Source organism: Catharus ustulatus, chromosome 1, assembly GCF_009819885.2.
Source record: "Catharus ustulatus isolate bCatUst1 chromosome 1, bCatUst1.pri.v2, whole genome shotgun sequence".
NCBI classification, from domain to species: Eukaryota; Metazoa; Chordata; class Aves; order Passeriformes; family Turdidae; genus Catharus; species Catharus ustulatus.
In genome coordinates this window covers 137921994-137941937 of record NC_046221.1, presented here as the reverse complement: position 1 = coordinate 137941937, position 19944 = coordinate 137921994, and positions in this window count along the sequence as shown.

Here is a 19944-nt window from a genome sequence, read left to right as displayed (position 1 = left end):
TCTTCTTACCACTGTTGCCTTCCCTAGACAAATTTTCAATAAAAACTATTTTATTTCAAAGCATGAACTAACAGACCAAGGGAGATATCTGAGTTCAGTCCTGTGTCTGTCTTTAGTACGTTTCTCTTTTCTCTGCACAGATTCCTTAGGGTTTGGCAAAAAAACTAGCACTGAAATTTATTTTGACTGATATGTTTCTTTTGGTCTATTTTTCTTTTACCAGAGAAAAAAAGTCTGCTAAATATTTAGGAATTTGCCCTCTTTCCACAAGAAACCTAAGCAACTAGGGGCCCAGTCTTACAAGATTTCTTGAGTGTCTTCCTCACTTGGACACGGTTCCCTGGAGACAAGGGGAAATTTGCGTGAGAGAGGGCTGTAAACTGAACCCTGAGAATGGAAATGCAATTTTTAAACAAGCAAAACCAAGGCATCAATGTGGTTGACATTGCTTCCCACTTTGGATTATGTATTGTATATAATCCAATTTAGACCAGTCAAAGAGGGCAAAAGAGTTTCATGAGCCAAAACCCAAGGAAGAAGAGAGCCTAAATCCTGTGAGATTTTGTTTGTATTTCAGAAACTAACCAGAGAGGAAATGCATTTGAAAAACCCAAATTCCATTACTTAGGGCTGACCTGTGATTCTTGCAGTCTCCTTACACTCAATCTACATGTTCCCTCTGGCTTGCACGCTACCATCTCTGAAGTTCCTGCTACTAATCACTACAATATGGATTCTCTAGCCTCAATGTTAACATTAAATGTAGTGGCTTTCAGCTGTAGCCCTCAAAGAATTAAGAAAATAAACCCCCCACTAAAAGCCATTTTCAACCTCATGTTGTCAGGGACCACAGGGACCACCAGCAACTGTTTTGTGCTAAGTTTTGATCCATCGCTTTTGCCTTTCCCCCTCTGATGCATTTTTACAGGGTTGGCAGCTACAGAAAGGCCAGAACAGTAAGTCAATCCCCCACAGGTTGGCAGCCAGACTTCCTCAGTGCCCTGCTCCCCATTTGTGTTCAGAACTGGTTCTGAGCATTGCCATGAGTCTGCATGTGGTTGGCTGTTAGACAGGTACTACGGATTTGTAAAGCCAGGGAAACCCGAGCACAAGGACCAAGAGACCTTCACAAGGTATCTTTTTTCTGCTTCAGAGGTGGTTAGAAATCTGGTTTTCAGGCTTTTACTCCACTGAAAATATGTCCATCCAGTGCAAAGTTATCTTCATCATTTGTAAAGTTCAAATTTACCACTTTCCCTTCCCCATCATGCTTCTGACACTGAAGATTTTTGGCAACTCTATAAGAATCTCTGAGCAGTCCTAGTGATAGAGCTAAGGTGGAGGCAGAGAAATGCCTGATCTCCTGCTTCATAAGATGCTGGAGCTGTACATCATGGTGTGAGTGAAGACAGGAAGGGGCACTTTTGGTGTAGCTTGTGCTGGTTTAGCTATTTAATGGGGAAAGGGATGCCTCAGCTCACCTGAATGCTGAGGGTTTGATCACTGTCTTTGCCATGAGGGATGTTAGTGGTGGTGCTGAACAGAAATATGATACCACACTTTCACAGGCATAGTTTGCAGTCTACCTGTCAGAAACAATTACTTCAGCAGCAGTACATGCTGTCCTGCAACACAAGTAAATGTAAGAACAAGTGTGTGGAGTGGAGCCTTTCCCGTTGACATGGGGTGGCTTTTCCTTCTCAGATGAGGAAAGAAGACAGGCTTTCCCTTTGTGCAGGTTACTAGATAAACCTGTTGTCTGAACACTTTTCTATACTTCCTTGGGGTCCTTACTTAATATAAGGAGATCTGAGAAGCAGGTTGAGTACCTGAAATGCAGCTATTTCTGATCTGGTGTATGTTTTAAGAATGCTTCTTCTTTCCTTTAGGCGAAGAGTGGCTGGAAAGTGACCCAGCAGCAAAGGACCTGGGGTTGCTGGTGGACAGCAACCAGTGTGTGCTGTGCCCAGGTGGCCAAGAAGGCCAATGGCATCCTGGCCTGTACCAGCAATGGTGTGGCCAGCAGGAGCAGGCAGGGATTGTCCCCCTGCACTGGGCACTGGTGAGGTCACATCTCAGTGCTGTGTCCAGTTCTGGCCCCTCAGTTCAGGAAGGACATTGAGGAGCTGGAGCGTGTCCAGAGAGGGGCAATGGAGCTGGGGAAGGGTCTGGAGCACAAATCCTGTGAGGAGCGGCTGAGGGAGCTGGAGGTGTTCAGCCTGGAGAAAATGAGGCTCAGGGGTGACTTTATTGCTCTCTACAATACCTGAAAGGAGGATGGAGTCAGGTGAGGGTCAGCCTCTTCTCCCAGGCCACAAGCAACAGTGCAAGAGGAAGCAGCCTCAAACTCTGCCAACGAAGGTTCTGGTGGCACATCAGGCAGAATTTTGTCATGATAAGGGTGGTTAAGCATTGGAACAGACTGGTCAGGGAGGTGGAAGAGTCACCATCCTTGGAAGTGTCCAAGAAATGACTGGACATGGCACTTGGTGCTGTGGTGAGTTGGCATGGTGGTCTTATGTCAAAGGTCATACATAATGATCTTGGAGACCTTTCCCATTCTCTATGAGGACAATTTCAAACTGGAGACACTGGAAAAATATAAATTAGTGGTTGAAATCCAGCTTAGCATTTCAAATGGTGATGTGCATAACAAATATTTTGGCAAGTTTACCTCCTTTTCACATTGGCTCCTTTCAGTTACCACTGCAATATTGCCTTCTTGATGCAGCTTTGGCTTACCCCTAAAAGGTTTTCAGGGTTGAATGCTTGTGAACCAGGGATGGGCAAAACTCTCAAAGGACACAGGTGCCCCTAGAGTGTTTGAGTACTATCATTAGTATTTTAAATTATAGTAGGGCTGGGTGTAATACATGTGGCTTAAACACAGGCGCATGCAGAATAAGCCTCTTTTCTCTCCTACTAAGAATTGTAGGATGAGACTTGAGAAGTTTAGGGTGCTGTGCAGACTGTGGTGGCATCAGAGAGGGACGTTGGACACGGCACAGAGAGCATATCACTCAGCAGTGGGAGAGCCAAGTGGAGCAAGGTGTGAGGGGAGGAAGAGGAGACAAATCAGCCCTCCTCAGCTCCCTGCTGGATCACACCTGTCCATGCATGTCTGTGGTCATGGACAGATGTTCCCTCAGTAGACAGTTGTTCACTGGAGGCTCTGCTGCTGCTCAGCTATTCTCACTGCTCCTGGGAAGAGCAGATTAAGGGAAAAAGTTCATGCCCCTGGGAAAAGCAGGAAGGTTGCCTTACACAGAGCTCAGTGGAGTATTAGTTTTGCCCCAGGTTTCATACCCATCTGTGTGCTAGCAGAGCTGTGGGGGCAGCAGCCACCACCTGATGAACAATGAGGGACACCTGGGCAGGGCAACACTTTCCTCCATGGTACCTGTAGCTGGGAAGAGTTTGGCAACAATCTGTACTAGCACAAGATAACCAAAAGGGAGTCTGAGCTTGCTCAATACTTGTGCTGAAGGAGGACAAACGATCATGTTCATTTACAGTAAATTCACGAATACAAGCCGCACGGAGTATAAGCCGCATATCCGGTGTGTTGGCAACATTGATGTCTTTGTCAATAGATAAGCCGCACCCGGAATATTAGCCGCACTTTAGTTCGCCGCGAACTTTCACAAAGTCGTCATTTAGTAACACAATCGCGGGATCGCCGGGGCTTACTGGCTTACTGCCGACCTCGGAAACATTGTTTCCAAGTGAAAAAAGACACACCCTTTATTTACAAGCCGAAAAAGACAGGAACAATAGTGTGGTCATTTTGCGAGCATTCCCAATGGATCCGCGTTGCCTTTAAACAGCCGCTCAGCCGCGCGGGCAGGCAGCTGAGCTCCGAGCGGAGCCACATCTCCGTGCTGGCACAGGAGCGGCCGTTGTAGCCCTCGCGGCCCGCGGGGGGAGCGGCCGTTGTAGCCCTCGCAGCCCGCAGGGGGAGCGGCCGTTGTAGCCCTCACAGCCCGCAGGGGGAGCGGCCGTTGTAGCCCTCTCCCTGCGAGCCGAGTGGCCGTTCTACCCCTCTCCCTGCGGGGAGAGAGGCTCCCCCAGCCCTCTCCCTGCGAGCCCCGCCAGCCCCGTAGCCGCACAAGACTGAAAACACTTTAAAAAGTACAGAGAAATATCACACACTTTTATCGAACTGCCGAGGTAACTCACCCCGATAACACCCCTCGCCCCTCAGTAACGCCGCCATCCACAGGCAGACAATAAGCTGTTCTCTGATTGGTTCATCATCGGAACAACGGGAAACCATGGATTTCAGACTGTTTTGGCTCGGGACTGGACCAGCATGATACTAGTTAAGGGCAGATATCACATTTTTGTCCATAGATTAGCCGCACCGGAATATTGGCCGCATTTCCGGGTTTCCACCAAAATTTTAGTCTTCTCACTGCGGCTTGTATTCGTGAAATTACTGTAATTGACATTCAAGTGTCCGCACAAATTTCTGGGAAATGTGACCTCTGTTCATCCAGCTGTTTCTCTGACTTTGTGGAGCAGAGGGCTACAGAGGCAGATGGGCTCAAAGAAGACCTAGAGTCCATTCTGCAAGTGACTGTATTTTGCCCTCGCAGCAGTCTTGTTTTGATGGCCTGGTACATGTTTTTTGTCTTGCAACACTGTGATCCTACATGACCATGGTTGATGTTCTCTTCCCTACCTGGAGTCTCCAACTGCTGTCCTGCTCTGTCACTCAGGAGGCTGAGTGTTTATGACAAAACAGCTGCTCCAGTTGAGATCTGACACCGAAGAAGGAGGGAATTGGTTCCCCTGAACAGAAAACCCTGTAAATTTAGGAGTGCTAGGAAGGAATACACTTGGCTTGTCTTTCATTCACACTGTAAATGATGTACCTAGCAAGTGAGTGACAGTGAGCCTCATCCAAATCCTAATCAGCCAGGAGTATGGTTACAACCAATAAACTAATTAACCTCTGCAAATTCCAGCCTCCCAGGAGGGATCAGATCCTATTTATGTAGAGTGAGAAAAGACATCTCTTTCACAAGCCCCACAACTGCAAAAGCAGTTTTCCACTGGCACTTGGTTTTCTTCTGCAGAACAGAGCAGGAGAGCAATTGACTCCTTCTTCCCTGTTGCATGGCACTAGAATGCTTGGTTAAAATGGAGCAGGTTTTTGATGAAGAATAAGTTAGGAAGTACTCATCTATTTGTGAATTTGGTTGAATTTCAGGAGAGGTTCTTTTTGGATTAAAAAAAAAGGAAGAGTGGGTTTGAGAATATCACAATATTTTACTTGGTTACAATATTTGTAAAAAGAAATATTTCGTTCCAGAAAAATATTTTATATTTGAAATATTGCCTTCAAAGAAAGTCTAAGAGAGTTTTAAAAACAGGTTTTACCTTTTCCAAAGGAGCTAGAACTTTGTCTTTGAAGTCAAGGGATGCATATAAAGTTAATCTCAGATGACTGATTTTTCAATTAACTTTGCCAGCTGCTGTCCTCCTCCCTACTGTGTGCTTCACTTTGGCTTGGCAGGAGCTGGCTCCTTGTGTCCTGCTTCTTTTCCCTTCTCCTTAATTTCCTCTAGCTCTCTCTAAGCAGAATGGGCTTTATTCATCCAACCCAGTTTAGGTCCATTTTGACCATAAAAGAATCAGAAAACATTTCTGGAAGAATATTATTTCAATTTAATTTTTATGGAAGTAAAATTTACTTAGAGTCCTTAGGTTTCATGATCTAATAAAGCACACTGCAGAGACCCCAAGGTTACATAGCTTGCCTGTTTCAGGAACAGGTAGATGTGACTTAGGAAAAATCGTAGTTCATTGAAGGTTCAGTACTAGTGATTGTCACTGTTCCAGGGAAAATATCTTCCTCCTAATATATTACTCTATCAAATTACAGAGAAAAAAAAATCTAATGATGTTTTGACAGCCCCATGAACACTTTCAGTCCTACGTTGAAGAATCATGTGAACCCAGCTGGGTCTATCTATCTTGTACTCAGATGACTTTTTATCAAGCAAAGCCTGCTTGTGTCATTGTCATCATAACCCCAAGTGTTTCCTGGGTCTTTTGGGTGAATCATAGCACCATCATCTGAAAGGGATGCAGTTACTTTCATGGTTGCTTCACTGGTTAGTTGGCCTTGGAGTCATCAAAAGCTTAACTTATTTCTTCATTGTGATATCCTGTTAACCAGAGGCACCAAGGCTTTGGATCACCAGGAACACAGTTATGGCATTTGCTATGGTTGGAAGAATGCTGCAACTGTTTGATCCCAGCAAATATGTGCCTAGCCTTACTCACAGAGCCCTCCCCTACAGCCCAGCCTTTCTCTCCCTTGCTTATGGGTAAACCTTCACTTTGATTTAAATTCTGCTTCGTTGAAATTGGTGGCAAACCTCTTATTCTGTTTAGAAGTGAAGATTGCATATGTATTCCAAGAAGAAAGATCCCTTCTTCTTTATAGTGTTTACTTCATGTTACTTGATGTTAAATTATATCTGATGATAATTCACTGATACAGGGAAAAAGAAAAAGGATTAAGTAAATTATTGCATATGAGCTCTAGCTAGAGGATCAAATGTGACCATGACATGATTGAACAAAGAGCCTACACAGGTTGCAACTGCCAAGTGGAGATGTGATTTTTCATACTGAATAATCAGTTTGTTGGAAACTGGTCTAGACACAGTCAAACATAAAAAAAAAAGACATTTTAAAAAAGGGATGATAAGGAGTTACTCACACTGACCTAGACATACAATGGAGTTTTCTACAAGTCTTTAAATAAAAGCATTTAAATAAAAGACCCATCTTTGTGTATCCAAGATTTTCTTGTTTTCTGAAATGATACATTGACTTTCTCAGATCTCCAGGCATACATAGATCACACTAAATACTGAAAGTGCTTCTGCTTCTAAAATTTGCACTTTTTTTCTGAATAAAATCATTATTTCATAACCCATACTTCATAAATCTTGCTATATTTCTGATCCCTAGACATTACAATTACTTTCTTGATTGCCAGCCTATGTATTATATTATAAATAATGTATTAAATGTTTGGAAATTTATTGAATTTACAGAGCTGCCATGCTCTATAAACATGCACATGCTGTGAGCATTTTTTGATCACAGTGCTGGAGAGATGAGGAATAATACTGCAAACATGGTTGAAAAGATAACCCTATAGTGACTTTGTGTTGTTTTAACATAAATTATCATCAAAATGTCATATTCTGTATGTTAATGCCTCATAGAAGCATTTCTGAATCTTAATTATGACCCTTCTTTTCTATAAAATAAACATTTTTGCCCATGGAGTATCCTTTTACCTTTAAATATGTGACAAAGAAGAACTTCACAAAGAATTTAACAAAGAACTTAGTAGTATGCTGTTTATGCATCAGGAAATGTGATGCTTATCACACTTCCCTTGCTTCTCTGTTTTGTTGTAACTCAGCAAATGGCTTTCTAATTATTTCTTTATTAGTAAAACCAGATCTTTTTTTCATGTGGCAATGGTTTGGTGTAAAAGTCCAAGCCAGTGAAATCTTGCTCCTTTTGAGTCAAAAAATGTCTTTTATCAAAAAAAATTATAAGGACAGTAGCATGTTCTCATTGTCAGCATAAAATTAACCATTTTCCCGAGGTGGAAAATGAATATTAAATCAGTAGACATGAAAACATTAATAAATTGCTCCTTCTAATGGAAAATTCTCATATATGCAAAAGCTGAATTTTATACAACTCAATGGAATAACTCATTTCCTTCTATTCTGAAGAGGAGCCACTAGTAAAGATCAGTAAAGATATGAATTCTGTGGCAAGTGATGGCAAAGGAGCAGCTCATGCAGGGGCTGAGATGAGAGGTAAGAGGACCAATCCAGAAGTACCAGTGTGAGAAGGAAATGGGCAGTCTGGAGAGCGACCTGCTGGGCTCTGGTGCAGCTGAGGTCCCCCATTCTTGCTCTGGGGGACCAAACTCATCAATGTGTGACATTTATCTTCCCCTCTGGGTTGGCTGTTAGTCACAGGGGAATAGATAACAGTTCCTTGTTTTTTCCTTACTATAAGCAGATTAATAAAATTTCCTTTGCCTATGCAAATGATACACCTGAAAGTAGTTTCAGCTTAAACCAGAGCATTTTGTTCAGTGATTCAACGTGAAGTTATTTCATCCCTTTTTAAACAAATGGACACTACTCTTGTTTTGCTCTTGCTCTCTCTCTTGGAACTATCTTGAGCTAGTTTCTATGACCTGTTGTTTCACATTATGAATAAATTGGTTTTCTTCACTTTGGTTATCCTCTAATCCCTTTTAGGCATATGATAGTTCTGGAACTTTATACAGTGTCTCTGGTTAATGTACCTCTGAGAAGTTAGATAAGGCTGATCCTTATTTAGCCTGCATTCAGTAGAATTACATTGAGCTATTTTTGGCTGAGTGCCCTTTTAATTTTCCAAGCTCTCAAATGGAGTCATTTAAAGTATAAAAATGTATGAACATCTTTCCTCTGAACTAAATGGCACTCTTTTTCTTGGCTTAATTTCCTTTGGAGTAAATGCTATACTATGCTTCACTGGTACCAACAATCAGTAATGTAGTGTAGGTTGCCAGACATAAAGATTAGATAAGTATTTGAATTTCCAGTAGTGTTTTCATGGAATTATCTATATGCAGCTCATACTCTATTCTGAGAGACCAGTGAGGGCTAGCAACACTAATTATACTTTTCATCTAAAAAGAAATTATATTTGCAACAGTGGAAAGACTTGAAATTTATTTCATATGCAATTATACTTTTTAAAAATCACCCCAAGGGTCAATATTGAGGTTGGTCCTCATTGTATTCTAGAATCTGAGAACCCCTTGAAGATGGAACATTTACACTACACAGCTTGCTCTAAATGGCTCAGAGTTAAAGAAAAAAAAGTGGCATTTAGTTTCTCCTAACTGAATTTTCCTTCAAGATGATCTCTGTTATTTGATACTGAAATAACACTGACTTTCTAAAAATAATCAATTCTGCTCTAAGAGGTAACCATGTAAAATTGGCCCAGGATTCCTCATTAGAGCTATTCCTTGAATGCACTGACTCATTTCTGTGGATTGAGGTAAAAAATAGCATTTTATTCCTGTCATTGTGGGAGAACTAAGGCAGGTTGAAGAGATGGGGCTGCAGTCAGTTTCTCCTCAGCATTATTGATTTTGAATAAAATGAAGAATATTCTTTTGGTAAAGTTTTCTGAAATGTAAATGTTCATCAACAGGTTCTACAGCAAGAGTAAAGCTTTTCCCCTGACTTCCCCTTAAACACTTTTCTCCACCAGTTGAATTTTCTCAGTCTCCCTCTTCCACTGTGAGGAAGCTGCATGTACAATTTCTTATTTATAACCCAAACCTATTCATATCTAACTTTTTAAAACAAAAGCAATAGTGGCATTATCTTGCTGGCCAAGCCAGCTTACACAACTTTAAAAGAAATATCAGTTCTGTCTCTTTCAGAATATGCAGACAGATTCTTGGGTTCCAGACTAAAATACTCATCAGTCTTAATCCATAAAGTCCTTAGTTATTACTCCTGTGTTCTTCTGTAATGGCTAGAGGGGTGCTTGCCCAGGGTGAAAGGAAATGGAGTCTGGTAGGTAGGGTTCATTTTGCCACCCTAGGCAGTGCAGGAAAAGGGCATTTTGCTGTTGTATCTCACATACTTTTCAATGCTTCCAACCAGATCTGCTGCTTGGTTCACGTGTATGTGAGACATGAACCTGTTCTTCCACTGTCCCCATGAGAGGCTTGGGAGCAATGACATTGTCAAACACGACCTGTGCCTTTTAGGACTGTTTTGGCCATATGCTTTTCATCTTTGCATCAGGACCAGATGCATTAGGACTAAAGTCACTTTTTTTCTTGCCACTTTTGCCCTACATATCACCTCAATTCCCCCTGCTAGCTGAATGTTTGAAATTTCAGAATTATACTGCAAAACTGTGTAGCTGAGCAGCTCCTGAATCTGGGAGCACTCCAGGCTGGGGATGCCAGCACAGATTTCATATGAGGAGCAATGAGCAATCACAGTGTTAGTGCACCCTCTGTGTTTCCTGGGGTCTCTGTGCCTTGATCTCAGAAAGTTTCAGCACTCTTCAGAGGGTGTGTTTGTATAATAAAGAGTATGCAGAGGTGGGAGGTTAGTCTGTGTCTCTTTATATACTATTTATTAATTTTTACCCACTTCCTAAATCCTCCAAGGGATCATTAGTTTCATATCAAGCTAACAACTTGTGTATCTTTCCAGTATTTAGGTAAGTGGAAAAGAGCCCATTTTCCTAATCTCATTGGCATCTAGGTTGTATTTTATACATTTTATCATATGGAACTAATATTTCAGTACATGTCAAAAAGACTTTGCTTAATGCAATCCAGCATTCCTGATTATACTGGCCAATTTATACAACATTATGAAACAATTAGGATGATACATATGCAATATGAATATGGCATAAGTAAATGTGAGCTGAGCAACATGATGGTGAACAGGCCTATTTATAGGATTCTCTTTGCTGGATACTTGACTGAACAAAGAGGGACAGAGACAACATAGATGGGAGGGTGCTTCCCTTAAGCCTGAGGCTTGTGTGCATGGAGAACATTCAAATGTGTGAGAGGCAGCAGTGCAAAGCACCTTGCCAGGGCCACCCTTCTGTAAGCCTTGCTGAATGCCTACAGGAGAAAACTCACAGGAGTGCAGGAGTTTTGCTCTTCCAACTCATCTGTGAGCCTGGGGCCAGAGCTAAAGCCACAAAAATTACTCAGAAAAACTGGTAGATATTAGACAGTTGGACTTAAGCAACAACATGAGTTTACCTGGCTGCAGGTATGGAGACATGAGAAGGGATCTGCCCTGGGAACTTTTCTGGCAGTGATGGAGATCTAGGTGGCCTGAGAGACGAGGGGGAGGTTGCTGGGAATGGGATGGTCTCTCCCAGAAACCACCCTGTGCAGGGGCCTCCCAGCAGTGTGCTGGGTTTCAGTGCCTGGAATGGGGGCAAGGAATGAAACACAGATGTACATTCACTCAGCCAGACCCCTTTGGTTTTTGAACCAAAGCTTTCCATGAAAACATGGGCTGAGAGCTTCCAAAGAAAGCTGCAGAAATGGCTAACCCCAGGTGGTTTATTTACCAAGTGGCAAAGCTGTAGTTTGCCCAAATTTTCCCCCCTAGTGCCACACTAAGGGCAGTGGCAGGGTAGGTTCCTCAGTTTTGCACACATGGCAAGGTAGCCCAGTATGAGACACTCCTGCAGGGCCAGAGGTGGAAAATATTAGGGTCAGAGAAAGAACAGACACAGACAATGTCTCATCTGGTAAATTATTCAAATAGAAGCTGATGAGGAATCTTGTGTGTGTGCTCTGGGAAACAGCTTTAGCATCACCAGAACCTGTTGTCCCATGCATGGCGCCTTGCAGGAGTTTGGCACTGGGCTCACTGACTGCCACTGCTTTCCTGAAGACAACAACAGTGCATCTAAGCCCAGCTCTACTGCTCCTGTTCCTGCAGCAGTGCAGCAGTTTCATGCATCAAAGACTACTGCAGCCTCTCCCCCTCTTCACCTTTGTTGCCCCAGAATCTCGTGGGACTCTGGAAGTCTCTCACTTCATTTTCTTTTAAAGAGATTACTTCTGGATATTCAGCTGTGAGAGGGGAATGGGATTTTGGCAAATTTAATGTAGTACAGGGTATTTAGGTTCAAGTGATGACAAATGAATGTAATTAATACATTAGAGTATGAGTCTGTAAGTACTCCCACCCTCAGAGTAGTTTGCTTGTTTTTAAATGCAGTTTCAAAACATAATTCATTATGTGATCCGAGTGAATGTCGAGCCAATTTCCACTTGGATCTGTGTCCTAGAGGACTGTAAGAAACCTGTTATTCTGCCTAGCACCAGGGATAACATGTAATTTTCAGACCAAATTCATGTGAATTGTTTTCAAGTAGCTGCACTCAAGCAAACAGCTGGTTGGACTGAAAGCTCCAGAGAAGTCCCAGGCACACAAGCAGCTAGATCTGCTCTTTGTGACCTTTACTGCCTTCACTCAGATGCAGGCTTTGGGTTGAAAATATTTGCTGGCACCATTAGCCAGCAGAGGGTAAAAGACATTACTTCTCTAAGTTAATATTCTCATATTTCAGAAAGATTATCCACACCACCACCTATCTGTACTTGATATATCTGACCAAAAATGTCAAGGTGTTACCACTTTTTTGTCCCAAACATTATTTGAGTGGCTGTATTCAAAACTGAGTGAATGAGTATTTGGATTTTGCTTTAGCTGTTTTCAGGATTTTTTTTTTCTTTGACCTGTAGGATTGGTTGATATTTGATCTTTTTTGATCTTTATTGCATGCTTCATTGGTTGACACATTTACCACCATAAGGAAAAACATTTTTGAATTGCATCTTTTGCTGATGGAAACCTGTCACACACAACTTTGAATTTTCTGGATTTTTCTTTTGCATGATGCAGAGGGCAAGACAGAACAAGAGCCTAAATAACCCCCAACTGCCTCTCTCTCTTGAGATAATTTACAGAGTCTGTGTCAACCAACAGCCCTCACCAATGCAGGAGCAGTAGTAGTAGCATTCCATCCTCCACAGGATGGATAGCAAAATTATAATGATAATAACCTGGAAAATTATGGCATGGCAGAGCAATATTTAAAAAATATCTATATTAAGTATAATTTAATGTAGATACATTAAATTGATTAACTTTCATACTTAAATTTCTATGTAGAGAGGTGCTAAAGAGTGAAATGCTCAATGAATGAGCCCAAAACCAGGAACAATTACTCTCACAAAAACAACACTTTTAAAGATCTTAAAGATATTTTAAAACATAAGCCACAGTGAATGTATATGCCATCTTGACTTATTCTTTTATTCAGAACTGTCCAACTGGATTGCATTTGCATGCAAAATTTAAAAATTCAAACTGGAATAGATGAAGCAAATGTTGTAATTATGACTTTTTAAAGTATACAAAGTACAAGCAGTCAATACTTGTGCATGCAGTTCACATGTTAATAGTTCAAAAATTCAGTCCTCTAAAATTTACACCCATTGTGCTCTACGTTGTACAAATTATGTTTCCAGTACAAGTGCTTTATACCACACAAAGCTAACCTGCTTTGATTGAGTCCAAAAATGCCCCCCAAAAATAATTACACTGATTTCAGTAGGGAAACCAACATTATAAAAACAGAGCAGTAATAGTTGTACTATATCTCCCTAGCCAGTTGTAAAAATAATTATTTTGCATTTCCCAATGAAAACCAAAATGTCAAGTTCTCAGGTGCAAACTTAAGGTCTAATACAATATTTACTTAGGCTTGTAACAAAAGTTGAAATAATACATTAATGCAAATGCTGAAAAATGAGAATTTGTACCATTCTAAATATCTGATAATTACTTTTTATCGAGAGAGAAATATTGGAAGACCTTTATCCTTGAGACAGCAAATCCTTCATAAACTGTAGGAGCAATATACAATTCATGTAAAGGACAGATTCTGTTTCTGATTATAAGAAAATAATCTGCCACTTCAGTCTGGAAAGGGCTTTCCAGACTATGCCCTCCTCCCCACCCCCATTGCAATGTTTGCTATGAGACAAGCTCTGTGTGACAGGAGGGACAGTGCCCATGGACCTGCACAGCTTCTCCATCACCTCATACCTGGATGTGGCCCTGCAGGTTACAATTGCAATTAAAATGATTGGATTTGATATTAGACCAGTATTTCCTGATTTGCATCAGCAATTCAATGTTGAGGTCCAATATAAGATGAGTAAAGCATGACCCACATATTTGATGTGTCTGCTGTAGTTATATAGATGTGACAGCTGAGTACAGTACCAAATTCTGGTTTGATATACTCATACCTTTTAAAAATATTAACTTTTTGATTGAAATTTACTATAATTATTTCCTACCTTTAGGTAATGTTTTGCAGTTGCTACTAAATCTAAATTTTGGGTTCCCAGCAATTGGAATGGGTACACTCTTCTACTTGCTCAGATTTTTTACTGGGCAATACCTATCTGAAATCATATTCAAAGTCTCCAGGACAAATATCAGATTTCTGTATTTTATTGCCCTGTCCTTGTATGTTTCCCTATCCCCCTTGTCAGATACAGAATAAAGTGATTTCTAAATGAACTCCAAGCCAGGACATGAGCATCCCTCATTCCTTCCTCTGCTGTTAGCATCATGCAAGCAGCACCAGCTCTGTGGTTCTGTGAAATGCATTAATTTATCACTGGATGTGATGGTGGTGATAGTACCACCCTTTACTAATGTCAGATGCCTCACAGCTGTCTGATGAGATAGATTTCTTGTTCCTCTGGCAAGGCTTCATGAAAGGCACAATGCTAAAGATTAAAGGTCAATTTTATAAATTGGTTGAAAACAGTGAGAAGCAGATTAAACTTGTTTTCTGGTAAATGGTGCCATTACTTTCCAGTAAATAATGTCATAAATTGTTGAACAGCAAAAGTTGTGAGATAAACAAGATATAAGTGATGGAAAATTATGCAGTTTTGTAAACTCAAATATGCCTTTAGCTTTCTTTCTACTGTGATCTAGTCCTTGAAATATTTACCAAGAAGTCATTTTAGCTAGGCTAACTAGTGAAATCTGCATACAATCAGAGCTAAATTCAGTCTCCAGCAGTAGCATTGTTTCAGCAGCCCTGTTCCTAGATTTATGGGTGAGATGGTACAAGGAATGCAGCCCCTTCCAAGCAGCACATACAAAACACCTTGAGCATCCCCTCATACTCCAAACTCTCCTGAGAGACATCCTCACTACTTGCATCAGCCATATTAAACAATCATTTCAATTCCTGGTTTTAAGTCAAAAATATCTCCCATGCTAGCAAATAAGAAAAGAAAGTTTCCTTACAGAGGTAGAAGATTTTGTGTGGTTTTATTTCCAGGGGAAATTACAGCTGGCATGACTGCTAGCCAGTACAACAAGGGGAGCAACTCTCTTCTGCAGTGGGAAGGAATTCTTTCAAAGAGGAAAGATTATGTCCAGCCTAAAATAACTCAATTCTGTTATCTTTACAGAAGAAGTGAAGCCAAAATCAGTGGGGAATCTTACATGAAGAACAGGAGGAAATATAAAATGTTCAAGTAAGAAAATGTATTTAAAGTAACCATCTTTCAAATAACTTAGCAGTGCTTGAAAAATCCTAGAGAGCACAACCATTGCTCATGTTATGAGCAGAGAAGCTCTGCAAAGCACTTCTAGCAGACACAGAGGAGAATTATAAATGTAGCCTTTCAAAACTGAACTTCATAAACTGAGAAAGGAATTATAACAAAAGTTGCCAGTGACCTTGAAGAGACTCAATTTAGTAACCAGTAAGGTCCCTTCCAGTTCTGTCACCACACTTAAAGCCACTTTGCTTAAGTATAATTTAGCTTCTTTATTTGCTTTCATAAACACTTGCGCCAAAGGTTTCTATTTTCACAGATAAGTGGGGAATGATTGCTGAAGATGTGAGTCTATTCACTCCTGCACAGATACTCACAGAGAGGGCTCTCCGTGCCAGGCTGTGCCCTCTCCCCTTCATTTTTAAGCTTCAATCACACAGGCAGAGAGCAGAACTGGGCAGTTGCCTGTTACTTAGGAAGCTAGGAGCATACCCTGGAAAGTAAAAATATTCAAATGGTGACAACTGCACCTTTGCCATGAGAGACGGAAGTGCAATTCAGTAACATCAGGCTTGCATTGTGTGTGCTCTCTCTAGCACACTCATGAGTAAGGATTTTGGCAAAGCTGGTCACAGCTGTGCACGTGGAAACTAAGACACATGAAAGCCTTTGCCTCCTTCTTGGCTGCCTTACCGTGGCCCAAGCTCCTACACACAGGGAACTCCAGCTCCACAAGATCTTCTCACATCTTTGGCTGGTGAATACCAGCCAGCCATCAGTATCTGCTAATGAATAACCCCTGAAGAACAAAGGGCTCTGTTCCCTGGAATGGTGCTGGAGAGCCTGCTTAGACTCCCTCTCCTCCCCTATCAGATGAGGCTGCAAATCAGATGAAGATGTTAATCTGACAAACAAATATTTATACAGTGTCATTGACCATTTCAGCCCAAGGTCACTGTGGAAAAAACAACACAGTAAATTTTTACAAACATCTTTTGCTTGTGTCTTCTTCTTTAGAAATTACATCACATTTACTTTCTGAATTATTCTGAAAGAGGGCAAGGAGTAAACCACAAAAATACAAATTTTGCAATTATAATTAATCTCTAGTGCAGCCAGGGAAAATGGATTTCCAGATACATTTTCATCCAAAGTTGCCTTTTTGAATATTTCCATCTTTTTCCATCTCACCCAGATAACTAAACACAGATACCAGAAAGATTAATTTCTTCTTTCTGGCTGCAGTGGGGACCTCTGCTAATTGTTTCCCTTGGAATGTACAATAGCTTTTCCTTACACATCTTTGCTGCCTCATGCCTCATCAGAACACTTTACCCTCAGTCAATGCACAGAGGATTTTACAGCTGGGAGACCATTTTAGAGTATCTCTTTTTGAACCATCTAGATCTATACCTGGAGTCTCACTCCCATTTTCTTTCTGGTACCCACACTATGTGTGTCTGTGTGTGTGTGTGTGTTTGGGGGTGTGTGTGTGTGTCTGTGTGTCTGTGTGTGTCTGTGTGTGTGTGGATGTGGCTCAATCTGCTGCCCACACACCGCAAGTGGCACAGGATTCCTATCCAGCTCCTCAGCAAAGACTTTGCATTACCTACATAGATTTGACAACTGCCATTTGATTTTCCATGGCTTTTACACAAAAAATTTAATTTCAGCAAATAATTTCATTCTCATTGTCTGCACTCCCACTCGTTTATCCTGCACAGAGGTTCAAGCTACGATAACATTTTGGGACAGATGCAGTTAGACTCAAGAGCAGAGCACTCTCTTTCTGTTTAAGAGTTGATTGAACCTCTGCAGTAGACAGTTGGTCTTCTTGCCCCACGTGGGAAAATCAAGATTTAAGGACTTGGTCTTTAGCTATTTCAAAGAGTGACATCTGGTGCAAATTAGATTTGGCTCATTTGACAGGTGTCTCAAGAGTGGTTGATTGTGACAGTCTCAGGCAGATACCTGAGGATGGCACAAGTGTTTCCGAGGAACTACCTCCCTTTTTGGTGTCAGTTAAGACCACATGGATACCTTCTAGATGAGTAAAAGAAGGTGAGATGATTCCTGCCCCTCATGACTTGCTCACAGTTGGACAAGAGGTGTGTGTGAAAGGCAGGCATGACACCAGGACAGACCATGTCTGGTTTGGATGCTCACTGTGGCAAACTGTGCTCTGGTTTGTCAGTTATTCTGCAGAGCGGTGAACCTTTGAGTCCCCTGAGGAAATTGTGGGCACTCACCATTAACCTGGAAAAAAAAGCAAATTGCAAAATTGATAAATACGTGAACTTGCAAAGCCAGGCTTAGCCAAGTAAATCTGACTTTTCTTGCTCATTCTATTTAGACATTTTCAAATAGTAAATTCTCCACTTGACGTTTTGTCTCAGTTACCCTAAACTGTTAAAACTATAAAGGAAAAGTCACCACCAATCTGGAAACAATAAATCTCCATCCTGGAACACTAATAGGGTTTCAAAACACCCTCCTAAATAGCACTTAATTTGAATTATGGATACTAGATGCAGCTGTGCTCAAATAAGAATGGCAAACATGGTTTCATCATAGTGGGATGTAACTGCAGCTTCACAGTTTTATCACTGAACTAAGGAGGAGTAATTTCTAACCTCTGTGTTAGCAGAAATCCACCACTGTCAGCCCTATCTGGAAAGGCCACTGAGAGGTAGTCTGCAGCAATATTTGACAACAGTTTTGAAAATAACGCATAATTTCCTGGTTTTGGCTATTGCAAAATGTTTCCCATGACCCAGACCTGATCTGCATTGGTTTCTATTCACATTACCCAATTGTCACACAGCATGTCTTTGAGGGTGCAACCAGTAAGTACGGGAATCATCAGCTGTGCAGAAGGCATGCAGCATCCTTGACCATGCAAAATGTGTAACATACAGGAGAATGTAACATATTCTGAAGAGGATCACAGCTATTCAGATATATATTTTCAATTTTAAAAAATATGTCAATGGAAAAAAATCATGACATATTTGATGTTACTTCTGTTTTTTTTTGATGTATCTGAAAACCAGGTTTGAAATAACATTTTATCTTTAAGCTACTCTTGCTGCACCCCTATGGGTTTTTAAGGGTTGCTTTCTTGTTATGATCATTCAAAAAACCAAAGGAAGCAGTAGCTTTCTTATACCAAATAAAAGTGAAAATTAAATTCTTAACACCTTCTCCTTAATTTCTGCATCCTAAATATTGAAATGCAGCAGTACTTCCACAACTCCAATGCTTCTGCTGTTCTCCATATACATTTAAAAAAATCCTATTAATTTTTCTCTTCTGCCCTGTGCTACCCAGTTTGGCTCAGCCCAAGGAACCTATAGCTCAGACTCCAAGAAGCCCTCTGGCATACAACTGCATCATTTCTGAGCTGTAAACAAGAACCCAAAAATGCACTCATGGTGCAGCTGTGCTTGTGGCCAGACTTCAATGTGCTGTTACTTTAATTTGACTCTTATAAGCATGAACAGATTCCCATCTTCAGCCAGGAAAGCACCCCATCAGTGGTTTCTTTGCTGTTGATTTGTATGCATGCCTCTGACTCTTGCTGTGACTGCTGCAGCCAAAAGGAGAACCAGATCTCCATTTCATTCAGCCTTGCATAAATAAAAATATCATTAAGCGCTATTTAAAATATGTTACATTTAACAAATTGACATGTAATCCCTTACAATTTATTGAACTTGGCAATATTAATGAGTGTGGTCTATATTCTATAAATCAAGAACATGTTTGCAGGAGGTATGTGCACTTGAAATCACTTCTAGCCAGAATTCTTACTTCCATTAGGGAGTGTTTTCTACTGTTTTACTGGATACATGTCTATGGGTGTGACTACAAGATGTATTTTAGTCTAACAATGTATTTTTCTCCTCCCACCAGATGGGAAGTGTTTTTTCCTTGTTGAAAATGTCATCTTGTATTGATTATCAATCACAATAAATACATTTTAAGGGCTTGAATTAAAGTGTTCCTTTAATTAAAAAAAAAAAATTCAGAAGATGGAACAATGGGTACAATTAAATACTGAGAAATGCTTGGCCATTTTACTGTGAAAAGTCTTTGGGTTAAGTTAGTAATGTCATGCTCTTTAAAACTTACATAAAATAAACTGTTACAGTGTTTATATGCAATGCTTTACATATTCTAATTTAAGATGTACATTTTAAAGAGCTGTCACAAACACAGAACTTTATGCATTCGAGTTGTGCTGGTAGGTCCACAGAGGTGTGTCAGTCTATGGCCCACTGGTGTTCCAGATACGTGTGTGATATGGAACCACTCTACAAAAGACTGTGGAAGTCACTGCTGTCTATCAGTGCATAATGCTACAGCTCATATATGCAAATCAAGAAAAGCAGGGAGCATGCAAGATATGAATTTTTAACCAGATCTTTGGAGTATAACATTTCCACACTTCCTCTGAACACCTCCTGAGCCAGCCAGACACAGGTAATGGTGAATCCTCCAGCCTCCAAGACTCTTAGATGGAGGCACTTGACCAAAGCACCCTTTGTTACCTCTGAACCACCAAAATCCCAAATTAGTCCTGGGGCAGAGTTTGCTCTTCTAGGGATAGGTTAAAGCAGATGTGACTAGGAAGGCAGCAGAATCTTCTGAGATACAGGAGCCTTTTGTTTAGACAGGAAAACTGAACCAGAGAAGAGTGGATATGCTGAAATATATCCACTGGTTCC